This window comes from Nyctereutes procyonoides, unplaced genomic scaffold (genome assembly GCF_905146905.1).
Source record: "Nyctereutes procyonoides isolate TBG_1078 unplaced genomic scaffold, NYPRO_anot_genome, whole genome shotgun sequence".
NCBI classification, from domain to species: domain Eukaryota; kingdom Metazoa; phylum Chordata; class Mammalia; order Carnivora; family Canidae; genus Nyctereutes; species Nyctereutes procyonoides.
This window is the reverse complement of record NW_026575020.1, coordinates 7857387-7869802: the sequence shown is the minus strand read 5'-3', so window position 1 is coordinate 7869802 and position 12416 is coordinate 7857387. Positions and strand designations below refer to the sequence as shown.

Sequence of the window (12416 nt, the reverse complement as noted above, 5' to 3'; positions counted from 1 at the left end):
ATTCCAACATTTGGTGCCTATCAAATTGCCAATACAAAGATTCCCTGTCAAATTTCTCATATATTACACCTAGACCCCCATTTATAAAATGAAGAGTTAGGACTGTTCAGTAGAGTAAAATGCTTCTCACCTGCAATGCATCTCTATTTCAGATACCATGCTGATTTGTGTGCATTTCTGGAACTCAAAGAGAAGAACAGGGACGCTTGACCCTACTAGGATATTTTATCATATAAGAATCCCTTGCAATTTTCTTGAATGTTTTGCAAAAATAACCCATTGCCTGTACGCCATCTGGAAGGGAGGACTCATCAAGTACATCCATATATTTTTTATGTCACCCAAGCACTGGTACAATGTCCATCTCTGTCACTGGCAGAGGCACACTCTGAGGACATAACAAACACAGTTGCTTTTTGTTTCAAGAGCTGAGAGCAAGAAACATTTCCCCATTCCAGGTCTGATCGGTATTCATTGCAAGACCAGATGTTCAGAGTCATTGGTTGCGCCATGCACACGCGGTACCAGATCCTGCCTGACCTAGGCACGTAAGGGGCTCCTTCCCAAATGCAACATCAGGGCCGTGTTTCTGTTTAAGGGTGCCTGGAGCAGAGGTCCTCTTGCTGGCTCCCGGGGTGGTACTGCATAGTAGGGTGCGGAGCAGAGAAGAGACATGGTTGGATTCTCATGCTAGCAAAACCACTGTGGAAACTTCCGGGAAAGAATTAGAAGGAAGTGAGGAGTCTAGGGGGACTTCTAGGGGGGACACTGTTGAAGTGATTTCTGGGTGAGAAAAGATGGAAGTGTGGACAGAAGAAGACATGGGTATAGAATGTTGAAGAGAGGTTCTGAGAAATATTTAGGAAGCAAGAAAGTTCCCTTTTCTTTTCTCTGTGGGTGTCTAGAACCTTCTCTCCAAGGCTGGGTGGGGGGAACATGGACGAATCATCAGACAGCTAAAGGAAGGGAAATTCAGAATCATGGACAAAAGGGGCTCAGGATAGGCCCAGTGCTGAGCTATTTGACCCACTCCGGCAGCTAGCTAGTGCCTGGCCAGAGGCCGGGGCTGGCGACCCTCCCCACGGAGGGCAATGCTGAAGCGTAAAGACGTTGGGTGGGGGCACTGCTGGGGCTGGGATGAGGTGGAGGACAGGCTGGGGCCCGGGAGGAGCAGCAGCCCCAGAAGTCGTCTGCAGCAGGGCCTGCTCGGTTTGGGGCCCAGTGCCTGGAGGTATCAGGCTGGACAAGATGACCTCATAGGGAACCCTTCCAACTCCAGGCTCCTTGCCCTGATCCCAAGGGCTAAAACTCCATCCGCGTCCTCCACACTCCATGTCTACACCTGGCAGCGCTCGCAGATGGTTATCTCCCCTCCCCCCACCCCACGCCTCCACCCTCCCGCCTGTCCGGCTGCCAACAGCCCCACTCCTGGCCTTTCATCTCGTGCCACAGCAGCCGGCCGCGACGCTGCAGGCCCCCGCCCCCCGGGCTGGCCAGCTCCTCAGCTTCTCCTGGGCTTGTGCCCCATGGGGCTGCGAGCCGTGTCCCCCAGGGCTTGGGCTTCCTGCTGCAGACCCTGCAAGGTGGGGTGGCCTGGGGACACGCTCCCCCTCACCCTGGAGCAGGAGTGTACACCCTTCCCCTCCACCACTCCTCACCACCCCCAGGAGCCCTGTCCTTGCCCTGTCCTCTCTGACCTGGGGGCCCAGGCAGCCAAGGTGGAGGCCACAAGACCGTGGCCCCATGGTCAGAGGAACAGACATTGGGAATGACAGGCACTTTCCCCACTGGGATTTTCTTCTCTGCCTGAGCTTGGCAGCGCTGAGGCAGGGGGGTGGCTGGACTGACCAGCGGCAGGCCAGGATGAGTAGCTTCTCAGGTGGATGGGTTGTTGCCATAGGCATCAGCCCCTTCCAGCCCCAGCCCTGTGCCCAAGGCCAGGGGGAAAGTGTGGGGTGAGGCCAACTAGCAGAGGTGGGGAGGAGGCACAAGATAAGTTCTCTGTGATACTGGTGGGAGGCTGAGAGGGAAGCAGAAGATCCTTTGATGGGGAGAAGGTAGGCTGGACCAATAGCTACGAGTTGCCCTCTAGGGCTTGCTGTGGACAGAGGTACAGATGAGACAAAGAAGTCTGGGAAATAGCCTCCTCCTCTGGCTGAGGTGAGTTGAGGCTAAGGCATAACCTGGCCACCCTCCTGCCTCTAGCAGAAAAGAATAGAAGCCACGCCTGGCAGACAGGGGTAGAGGCCTTGTCCAGAAACCACATCCCACCCTCAGGCTTGGACATCCTCTGTGTACAGACAGGTGGGCCTGGCAGGAGCTCTGTGGGCCGTGGTCATCCAGGAGCCATGCCAGGCCATATGGGTGCCTCCTGCACAGGCTGGGGGGCTCCTGAAGGCAGACCCTGGGTCTTCTGTACCTCCTGACCGCAGTGCTGGGGTTACATCCAGGTGACTTTCCTGAAGCTCTGGTTCACTTCTTTGTCCCCAGCCTCTTTGCAGAGTACCCTCTGCATTCCAGGAGCTGCTCAGGAGGGAGCGGCAGGGTGTGAGGACCACCCGCGGCACCCCCAACTGTTTGCTGGTCAAAGGCAGGGAAACAAAGACAAAGTGGACAGTGAGAGGAAGAGGCGCTCCTGGGGGCTGGGAGCAGCTCTGAGCTGCACTGCGCAGAGGAAGCCTGGGTCGAGCAGAGCCCAGAGGGATGGCAGGACCTGGGCAGGAGAGCACCCGCTGCAGCAGGGGAGAGGATAGGGAGCGCCACTGTCTCACGCCACACAGAGGATGAGGGCAGCGGGGGTGCTAGAAGAACCCATATGTGCATAGAGGGGCAGAGTTACCCCTGGAGAGGGAAGGGGGTGGCGGGGGGGGGGGGTTGGTAAAGAGAGATCTATATTTTCTTGCTTATTTTCCTACATTATGGAGACTCATTCATGCAAGAATGTATTCACTTAATTACTTGTGGAATCAAAAGATACAATAAATGGTGAAATTCAAATAAAGCGTTGGATTTAGTTAATAGAAACCTACCAATGTTTGTTTCTTGGCTGGGACCAAGGTACCCCGGTGATACAGGTTGTTAACAACAGGCGACACTGGGTGGAGCAGTGGATGGGAACTCCCAGTTTTGTCTTTGCCAGTTTTCTGCACATCTAAAATTATTCTAAAACAGAACTAAAAGAAAAAAATAATGTTTAAAAATATAGTTAAGCTCCCCCCCCCCCCAAGAAAGGACTGCCACTGAGAAAGTCCATTCACTATCCTGCCACACGGCCACCTGACCGGGAGGCTGGGGGAGCAGGCCAGCTGCAGGAGAGGGTACTGGGGTCAGGGTACAGCTGGTTGGGGCCCTCAGTGCGGGACCAGAGGGCATCACGGAGGTCTGTCTCGGTGGGTCAAGGGACATCTAGCAAGTGCCCAGGCAGTTGGGCAATCCAACATGGCACAATGGGGTTACGCTGGCAAAATGCTGGACCCTAACCTGGACTCACGGGCAGGTAACATCTCATACCTGAGAGGTAAGGAGGAGACAGACAGAGAGAGGAGGGGGGAAAAGATTTCTAAAAAGACCTGCACGTCGTTCCTTCCGGCTGGAGTGTGGAGTGGAGGGTGGGCAGGGCAGGGCTACAGCCAGATCCTGGAGCTTGGAGTCCAGACTCCTTACTCATGGTGTTCTCGGCCATGGCGCTTAAACTCTTGGGGCCTCAGTTTCCTCATTCATAAAATGGAAATTATCGTCCCACCTGCCCTGCATGCCTCCCAGAGCTGGTGTGTCACCGGCGAACCATACCGTGGCAGGGCCTGGTGTGGAGCGCCCTGGAAAGATGAGCATTGAGTCCACAGTGAGTGGAAGGGGGGCAACCCTCTGTGCCCGACACAGAAGGCAGCTCTGGCCGCGCACAGCCCTGGATGTAGGTCTTGGAGGAGCTTCCCATGGTGGGGCCCTCCCCGGGAGCCGGTGTCCTCCCAGAATTGCTCCTCAAAGGAACGAAGCCCCCAGGAGATAGGCCAGAGCCCCCCACGGTGGGTGGGGGCGGGCAGCGGGGGCCTGGGAGAGCAGGCTGCCAGGGCTGGGAAGATGTTGAGGTGGGGATGGAGGTATCTGTGAGGGCCCAAGCCCAGGGGGGAAAAAATTCTTGCTGGAGCTGTATAATTAAAATCCTATTAAGCGGCGCCTGGCAGTCTCCTATCAACCCCCACCAAGGCTCCACGCAGAACCCTCTCGCAGCTGCGGCACCCTGCTCCCCGGGCACGGCTAGGGGCTGGCTCTGCTCGGGGAGAGCCGGGGGCCAGGATACGGCTGGCCTTGGGCAGAGCTGGGGTGGGCCGGGATGGGCACCGGGAGGGGGAGCACCGTCAGGGCTCTGGGCCAGGACTGCCTCTGGGCCCCTGTATCCCCCCACCCCTCCCCCTGTCCTGGGAGGGCTCAGCGGCCTCCCTTCACCCCTTCAGCCCCTCTGCCTGGGGTCACAGGACCCATCTTCAGGCCTCCCGTCCTCCTTCCTCCTCTCTCCCAGGCTCCCAGCTCTGCTCTGGGCAGCTCCTCGGAGCCCTGAGAGGTCGTCTCCCAGCTCCCATCCTCCTCAGCTCGGGGTTGTCATCCCCTGGTGCTCCCCCTTCTCCTAAGTCTTTCCCCTCCCCTGCTCAGGTTCTAAGCCCTTCTTCCATGCAGCCTGCCACGACTCCGAACCCAAATTCTATTTGCCCCCCTCCCTCTGTGTCTGGCTCTCTCATACTCACTTGTCTACACACTGCTGTCCTTCCCTATATCTATATACCCTGAGTACATTGGTGTCTTGCCCCCCCCCCATCAGACTGATTACTGTCACCCCTTCTCTGGGCAGGGCTCCCTGCCAGCCCAGACCAAACTGTAGTTTGAAAAGTTCAGGGTTTGATTGGTCTCCCCCGAGGAAGGCCTTCAACCACAGAGCCCTGGTATCTGGTCAAAGCAACAGGAGTCCTGGGCAGACAGGGAAGGCTTGGGCCCAGGGACTCCCCACCCAGCCTCTTTGAACAAATGGCCTGGAGAACAGCTCTGGAAACAGGGCTGATGAAAGGTGGGGGGTGCAGGGTGGATAGGCTGGCTGGGCCCTGGTATCAGCCCCTGAAGAATGCATCCTGGCATTTTCCCAGATGCACACCCCCAGTTTCAGAGCCTGGCCCCCAATAGGTGTGATTGCTCTAATCCCCTCTGAGGGGGTGAGGGCCTGAAATCATCTGACCTCTCAGTCCTCCCCTAGGGACAGCACTGGATAATCAAGATGACAGGCATGGCAGAGAAGGTGTAAGGCAGACTGCCCAGGATGCCAGCTGCCGGAGGTGGGCTGGCTCTGTGGGACCCTCTCTGGGACTCTGGGACTCTGGGACTCCTTCCTGGGTCACGGGGCTGGGTACATTCTGGGTGGCCCCAGGACCTTGTACCCTGCCACCACCCCAGGCTGATCTCACCAGGCTTCCCCTGATTCTCCAAGACTTCTAGAGCAGAGGATCTCACTCTTTTGTTCAGAACCCCTCTGGGATCCCAAAGGAAGGCAGGGCCGTGGCATGCTGCCCTTTGACCCTTCCAACTCAGATTCTGAGTCTTTCACTAGCCACTTCACAGCCTGGGATCCCCTCACCATCCAGAGAGGCCACCCCTCCCTTCAGGTTGTTCCTGGCTCCTTGTAACTGGAGAACTGAGTGCAGCCCCTCTTTCAGTCTGAGGGGAGGCAACATAGGACAAGGAGAGCCCCCCTCCCTCTAGGCCCTCTCTCAGATCCTCCTCCAAACCTCTCCAGCACCAGCCTGGCAACTCAGAAGGCAGAAGTCAAGGACTCGGGCCCAAGCTCTGCCACCAAACTGGCTGTATGAACACGAGCAGCCATCATGCCCTCTGGGACTCCATTTTACCATCTTGATCAATCTTTGGATGTAGACACTGACTCACCTCCCTCCCTCATGCTGTTCTTACTTAACCCCCCTCCCCCATCAGTCACTATCTTCAGACACTCCCCTCCTGCACCTCCCTTCCCACCAGGTGCCCACCAACTACTCTTCTCAGCCATTCCCTTTATAGGACACATGCTCAAGCACAGACCCTGTGCCTAGTGATGGGGTGACTGAGACAAGACATGGTCTCTGTCCACTGCGCCTGTTTCATGTCATTTAGGGGAGAGATGAAACCAGAAATCAAAGAAAAGACAGCTCGACAGATGAGTTTCTGAGCATAGATTTGATGTAACATTGGAGGTAGAAGGGACTTTGGAGGTGATCCTGGTGACACTGAGGCCGGCGGGGGGGGGGGGGGGCGGGAATGCCTTAACCAAGGCCTCTAACACATAGGTGGGCATCTGGACCCATCTGTCTACCGGACCAAATGGAAGCAGCTGGGCCTTCTGGAGGACAGGGGCATTCTCCAAATTCCCCCAAGGTGGGGGTGACCAAGAGCAGTGTAGCAGCCCAGACTGCATGACACTCCGCTCCCATCGCATTCACAACTGAGCTGGCCAATCAGTCCCTGAGAAGCCGGTCCCTGCCATGAAGGTCTTATAGTCTCAAAGAGGTGGGCAGTAGCCCGTTGACACTAATATAAGGCTCAGGAGCTGTGTCCTGGGAAAAGCCTGAGCTTCTGCTGATGAGGGCGGAAGAAGAAGGAGAGACTCATTGTGGCAGTGGGGGCTCTGGAGGGCTTTCCCTGGGGTGGGGGCCTGGAGAGGAGGCCCACTCTTGACTCCACCCTTGATGTACCCACAGCACGTCTGCTTAGATCCAACTTGTGAACTGCCCGTCTATGCAGGTCTCAACAGTGGGGAATCCTTACTGGTGTGAAGCCGCTGCTCAGGTCAAGGTCCCTCGTTTGAAAACTGGGGACTAAGGATCAGAGAAGGACACTGACACCCCCACAGAGTCATGCAGAGCAGGCTCCTCCGCCTTCTCTTTGCTCTAAATCACTTCATCTGGCCCTGGTCACTAGCAAAGAGTTGCTAGGCCAAAAGGACCCTGAAGAGACACATCTTGTTCTAGAAAGGCCTATGAAAGAGACAGGGTGGGGACAGAAGGGAGGAGCAGGAGCCAGACTTTGATTCTAGTTCCCTCTGCTTCCTGACTCTGCCTCTCTGCACAGCTCCCCCCATAAGATCTCAGCTGAGACCCCCACAGCTGCAGGGGTGAAGACTCAGCCAGGGGTGGCCGCACACCAGGCCCAAAGCTGCGGTGACGTCACCTCCCGTTCTCCCGGATGTGGGATCTTCCCAAGATGACAAACTCCATGAGCCTTTCATTCCGCTCCGAAGACGGCCTTGTGAGGGAAGAGCTGGGGGTAGCCTGGAGGGTGGATGCCCCCGCACCCCAGGAAAGGATGGAAGGTAGCAGACAAGGCAGGGTGCCTGCCCCTTTCTAAGTGAGGTGCCTGTCTCAGAGGCCCTCAGCCACAAAAGGGCCAAGTTCTCCTGAACTCTACCCTCCGTCTCTCTTGCTGCAATTCAAACCCCTGTGTGTTCTGGGGTCATTAGCACCGAAAAACTCAGCTAGTGAGCAGATGAGTATTTCTTTTCTGCCACAGGCCCAGCCCCCAGCCATCCACAGCAGCCCTGAAGAAGTTAACCACAAGATCCCAGCACTTGGGACGGTTACAGCTTTGTGAGCCACGCGTTTTCCCTGGAAAGCCCCCACACCACTTCTGCACTCCCCACTCCTGGCCTCCGCTTTTGCCTCAGGAGTGTTTCACTGACCGTATAATTCTCCAAATTCTGTGTTTTTCCCTCCACACGGTACATTCCCAACTGGACAAATCACTCCCCTCTCTGGGCCTCAGTTTCCCTGCAAAAAGGACAGTCTGTCCCCTCCCTTTTGTGTGTGGGGGGGTGCCTCAAAGATCTCACAGGTCACAGAGGATGGTTGGCTGAGTCAAATGGGGTCCAGGGGCTGGCCTCACCCCCAGACCACAGAGGCTAGCCTTTGCCCTCCCCAGGAGAGGCTGAGACATGGGGTTTCTCTTGTCCCTGAAGGAAGGTCTAACCTAGCCCCCGGCGTCCCAGTGCCCTCCTACATCTTGCCACTGTCAACACCCCTTCCCCCACACACCCCACCTCATCCCACCCAGCCCCACCCAGCCCAGCCCCACTCAGGGTGACAGCATCACCAGCCTCACAGCAGGGGCCTCTGGCAAGCTGACGAGCAGCAGGGTGGGGGTCCCTCCACCCCCCGAGTCCTATTACCTAAAGTGCCACCGCCCCGACTCTATAATAATTGGGGGGTTCATTTGCATTTTGCCTGCATGCGAATTCAGAGAAGCTCCCTGCCCACCCCATGCCAGGGCTCAGCAGCTGTCTGCCCAAGGTCAAGCTAGCTTCAAGGGACAGAGAAGCCCTGGGGAAGGACAGGAAGCAGGAGCTGGAACGGGCACTGTGCCCCGGCTTCTCCCAGGAAGGGGAATCTTGGCAGGGTCCCCAGTCCTGGCTCAGGGGCCAGGGTGGGGACGGAGGGGGTGACGTCCTCCACCTCCCTCCCGGTCTCAGTTTCCTCATCTGTAAACTGGGGCTAATAACACTTAACGAGCGAGAGGGGTGGGGGGGCGTGTAATTAGTGCCTGCTGGCTCTGGGCTTTGAAGTGGGGGAGGGGATGGGGTGCACAGGCAAGACAGAGCTGGATTGAGCAGGAGGCCTGAGTCTACTGGCCGCAGTGGGCAGCAGCGCGAGTCCCAGGACCCCCTCCCATTTGGGGGAAACCACAAAGCAGAGAGCACGTACCTACAGGAGGCCTTCAAGAGCAGGGGTAGGTGAGCAGATCCAAGGTCTGGGGCCACAGAGAGTTCCGGGTGTGAACCAAGTTGCCCCAGGCCTCCTAAGACAGGAGCGGGCACCCCACTACCCCCTCATAGGGTGGCGCTGCCAGGTTGAGGAGAGGTGGTGGGATCCCGACCTCGAGCTCCAGCACACTGTGCGGCTTGGAGCCCTGGGACTCCAGTTCTTGGGATATGCTAGGCACACACAGGGCATGTCTCCATGGACAGGGCAATGGCTCTGGGCACATAGGCTCATGGGAAACTCATGAGGAGGTTAGACAGGCTAGGGTTGGTGGAGGAAAGGAGGTTTTGGGGACTGAGCCCAGGGAGGTGAGGACAGGAGGGAGGGGGCACCACCTCCCACGCCCTTGGCCTTTCCGCTCGCCCCACGACGTCAGGGCTGAGTCACTGGGAGAGGCCGCTGTCCAGCAGGGGTGGGAGGACCCTAGGGACCAAGTCTGGACACTATCCCGGGCCAGGCAGTGTATGGGGCACCTTTGGTCGGGTTGGCACGGTCCAAGGATGCAAGCTTGAGCTAACCATCCACAGTCCAGCCTCCCACGCCTGGTGGGCAGAGCCTCAGATGGGTCTGGGAGGCCCCAAAGGCCCATTTGAAAAGGTCAAGAAGTCATTTCTGGTATCCCCCTGCCTCTGGACAGGTCAACAATGACACCACCCAAGATATACTAAAGTAAACTAGGAAGTCCTTCTTGATGTCAAATCATGAGTCTTCTTGCTGCAAGCTCCACCCATCAGGCCTTCAGCAGGTGTAAAGACCAGGTGGTCACTCCTCTTCCTGGGACCCCTCTTTACCCCACCATACTTTCTCTCTCATGCTCCTTTTATGTTCTCCAATAGGTGGTATGTGGAGGTTGTTGCATTTAGCCAATAGATGGAGTAAGTCTGTCCCACTCACTGCTGTGCAAATCCTAAGGCCCCCAGAATTGGCCACCCAGTGATTTGTTTGGTAGATCCTTAGAACCATATAATACAAGTGCTGATTTGTTCTCACAAATATGAAAAAGAACCGTTCATTCATTAATTCATTTTACAAATACTTATGGATACCTACTGGGTACCAGGCACTGCTCTTGACATGGGGATTCAGCGGGAAAGGAGTTAGGTAGGGGCCCTGCCCTGGAAGGCCCTGCTCCAGCCAGATCAAGAATGTGGGGAAGGGGCCGGAGCCCTTCAGAAGGGTCTGTTTCCAGAAAAGGCCTTGGAGGGAAAGGAGGAGTTCACCTTCCAGGAATCAATCCCAGAGGCTACCCACCATCAATCCCAGAGGCTCCGGGGACTGGGACCTCACTTTACCACTGGCCACTCCTGGCCTGCCTGAGCCTGGGACTCACTGGCTGGAATAATTGGAAGAACTGATGCAGGGCCACCTGGGTGGCTCAGTGGTTGAGCATCTGCTCATGACCCGAGGGTCATGATCCCAGGATCCTGGGATGGAGTCCCACATCGGGCTCCCTACAGGGAGCCTACTTCTTCCTCTGCCTATGTCTCTGCCTCTCTCTTGTGAATAAATAAATAAAATATTAAAAATAAAAGAACTGATGCAGTGCCTCTCCTACCCACTCATCTCTTCTCCCTGAGTGTGTGCAGGGGAGGGTAGCGAGCGAGATTTATGGGATACTGGCTGTGCAGCTTTGTAAACTTTTTCAAAATTAGGGTTTTTCTGTTTTCTGTGTTGACAGCACTCAGATGTCCAGAGCAAGAGGTAGCTTCCCCAGGTACTCGGGAGCCTGCCCAGGAGCTCCTGAGATTTGGGGATTTGCCCTCGAAGTACTTTCAAAATGGGACCCCTGAGCCTATGAAAGTGGTGGCACTTTTTCTCTTGTGGACTGAGGGTCTGGGCCTGGGCTGTCTTCTTGGTCTCTTAAGGTCTACTGAACACAGAGCTGGACATCCCAGCTTGTTAGGGACTTTGGGACCATATCCTATCCCCAAAACATGCTACCCTCCATCACACTCAGCATCTCTCCCTCTAGCCTGGTGTCTCTGGAGAGCTCATCACTGTTTCTCTCCCTCCCTGTAGCTCTGGGGCCTCCTCAATCCCTGTGAATTGCGGGGGCGGGGGGGACCCCAGAAAGGATATCAGGTCCAGTCAAATTTGAAACATGGATATATGGATGGTTGATCGGATAAAATACTGTACCAAAGCAAATTTATGAGATTGATAACTGTGCCGTGGTTAGGAAGAGAACATCCCTATTCTTAGGAAATACACACCGGACTATTTAGGGATAAAGGACCATGATAGATGGAACCTACCCTCAGATTGTTCAGGGAAAAAAAACATACACACACAAATGCATAGAGGGAAGGAGAGAAAGATAAAGCAAAAGGAGTAGGGGCATCTGGGTGGCTCAGTGGTTGAGTGTCTGTCTGCCTTTGGCTCAGGGTGTGATCCCATCCTGGGATCCAGTCCCATATCGGCTCCCTGTGAGGAACCTGCTTCTCCCTCTTCCTATGTCTCTGTATCTCTCATGAATAAATAAATAAAATCTTAAACAAAATAAAGCAAAAGGGGTAAATATTAACAACAGATGAATCTACGTGAAAGGCTGGCACCCTCTCTGCCCTGCACTCCTCTTGTGCAGCCCAGGGATGGGGGAGCGTCCCTGTGTCTCACTCCTTCTGTCATCCCTGGATCAGTGCCTCGCCCACAGAAGACTTTCAGTAGTAAAATTGGTGAATATTGGATCCTCCTGGCTTTCCATCTTTGCATCTGTGTCAACATTTTCCTCCCTCCTCCCTCTCTCCCCACCCCCACTCTTTCCCTCTTCCTTCCTTCCCTCACTAGCTTATGAAGAAGTGCCTCTGTCACTCAGCAGACATCCCCCCTGGTAACCCTGGACTTGGAAGACAGGAGAACCCACTTATAGAACACATCCTGGCAGCACTTGGTGATTCTGAGTGGGTCTCTGGCTTATACCTTGAAGCCCTGACCCCTGAACATTGATCTCCTCAGGTAGTGTCACCTTCGTCTAGGCCTCTCTGTTGGGTGGGAGGCGGGAGGTACTGAGTGGAGTGGTGGAGGACCTGGGCCCTGCCACAGGACCTTGGCAACTCCTTCCTCCTTACCTTCCTCAGCCTGATAGCCTCTTCTCCTTCTCCGTTGGAGGACATATATGCTCCCAAACCCAAGGCAATGGCAGTGGTCCTGGGCAAGGCAGCTTGGCTGTGGGCCAAGGGTCCCACCCAAGAAGAGCCTCCCTCCTTTTTCCCACCTTCCGACCCCTTCTGCTCACTCCTGGGCCTGGCCATGGCGCCTGCCATCCACGGCCTCCCGAGGTGACATCACCAGGGCTCCCCCCACGCACACACACCCCAGAGCCACAGAGACTCCCAGCACCATCTCCCCATCTCGCCATCTCCTCTCTGGCACATCAAAGGCCCAGGCCTCAGCGTCCCCCTCCTCCCGGCCCTGGGGGAGTAATCAGAGCCAGGTATGTGTAAATGTTGGGTCCTCAAATAAATAAATAAATAAATAAATACTGGAACACGCTGGGCCTCCCGCCCCTCACTGCTGCCCGTTGCCCTGGGCTGGGACCTCGGCACCAGGCCAGGCCCTGACGAGGGCTCAGGGACCGCCTGGAGCTGGAGCTGTGTGCGAAGAGTTTCGCGTGGGCTGAGCCTGGCTTATCCT

The 12416-nt window shown here is 56.0% G+C and overlaps 1 long non-coding RNA gene across 3 annotated transcripts; it reads right to left on the bottom strand.

Moving 5' to 3' along the window:
• Positions 1-309: 309 nt before the first annotated feature.
• Positions 310-12006, bottom strand: LOC129514888 (uncharacterized). 3 transcript variants are annotated; one of them, XR_008665509.1, is made up of 4 exons: positions 11852-12006; positions 3570-3815; positions 3030-3173; positions 1437-2580 (listed from the first exon to the last, which is right to left on the bottom strand). It is a non-coding gene; the product is annotated as an uncharacterized LOC129514888 (long non-coding RNA). The 3 variants fall into 3 exon arrangements; XR_008665510.1 differs by lacking the exons at positions 1437-2580; positions 11852-12006 and adding an exon at positions 310-641 and having other exon boundaries at positions 3570-4045; XR_008665508.1 differs by lacking the exon at positions 11852-12006 and having other exon boundaries at positions 3570-4045.
• Between the last annotated feature and the right edge of the window lie 410 nt (positions 12007-12416).